Source organism: Panthera uncia, chromosome F1 (assembly GCF_023721935.1).
Source record: "Panthera uncia isolate 11264 chromosome F1, Puncia_PCG_1.0, whole genome shotgun sequence".
Lineage (NCBI taxonomy): Eukaryota > Metazoa > Chordata > Mammalia > Carnivora > Felidae > Panthera > Panthera uncia.
The window spans coordinates 10,250,782-10,252,255 of NC_064813.1; positions in this window are offsets into that span (position 1 = coordinate 10,250,782).

A 1,474-nucleotide genomic window follows, 5' to 3' on the forward strand; every position below is an offset into this window, starting at 1 on the left:
CGTCTGACTTCGGCTAAGGTCATGATCCTGAGGTTCGTGAGTTCGAGCCCTGCATCGGGCTCTGTGCTAATGGCTCAGAGCCTGGAGCCTGCTTCTGATTCTGTGTCTCCCTCTCTCTCTCTGGCCCTTCCCCTCTCGAGCTCTGTCTCTGTCTCTCTCTCTCTCTCTCTCTCTCTCAAAAATAAATAAACGTTAAAAAAAAAAGACAGGTTGGTCAGAGGAGTAAATATGGGAATGGATAAGTGATATACAAAATAATGAAGGTCATTAGAAAGCAAGGATGTATGCAAGTCACAGAATAGCAGCTTTGAAGGGGATGACCCTTACGTGAGGTTCGCTATTTGATGTGTTTATTTCATTTTCATTGATTTCGAGAGAGGCAGGGCGTGGGAGCAGGGGAGGGGCGGAGAGAGAGGGAGAATCCCAAGCCGGCTCGGTGGGGCTCAAACGCAAGAAACTGTGAGATCATGACCTGAGTCAGAATCAAGTCGGGTGCTTAACTGACTGAGGCACCCAGGCGCCCCTGCGCTGTTTGTTTTTAAAACCAGTCATCTCATGCTAATTTTACTCGTGTGGCACGTTGTCATCTTCAACACCTTTTCGCCTTCGTTATTCTATCCAGTACCCACACCCGTGCACTGAAATAGGGAGGTTACGGGACAAGTCACAGGAACAAAGTATGTGCGTGGCAGAGCTCATGCTGGAACTTAATGCTCGCATTTTCCTGGGCTGCTGTCCCCACTCCGCCAGGCCACCGGGCCTCTGGGGCTAGCCTGCTTTGTGGAACGCAGTTATGGTACCAGGACGAAAAACACACGGCTTTGCCTTTTTTTGCAGGACGAGGAAATACTGGTCTATTAAAGAAACGCCCGTTAATGGTGGTGCCGCCTATGGAAATCACTATGAGACAGCGAGGTGTGTGTGAAAGGAGGACACGTCGATGCCATCAGAAGAACCCCCTTCTGGGATCAGAAGAGGCCTGGAATCGACACACGGAAATCCGGGTGCACCTGCCTGAGATGACCATGGGGGCCCATGAAATGAGGCAGCACGAGGGAGCTGTGGCAGGGTGGAGGTGGCTGAGTCTCCATGGACTCCACTTGTCCCCTCTGAGGCACAAACTGCCACCAAGACTGCTTCTGTCTGCCCAGAGAGAGTGACTGCAGGTGGCTCTGGGGCACAATCTCCAACATCTGGGAAGTGAAATTGAATGCTATTACTCTCTGAAATAAAGCAAACTAACTCTAAGCACGTAAGCGTACCCACAGCGAAAGTACTATTATCTCAACTTTAAAAATTGTATCTCCACAGATATTTGATGCGTGTGGTTAGAAGGGCTTGGAAGCTGCCGTCAGGCGCTACGAATATGTGTCTTTTCTTTTTTTATATATATATTTTTAATGTTTATTTATTTTTTGAGAGACGGAGAGAGACAGAGCATGAGCGCCGGGGGGGGGGGGGGGGGGGGGGGGGG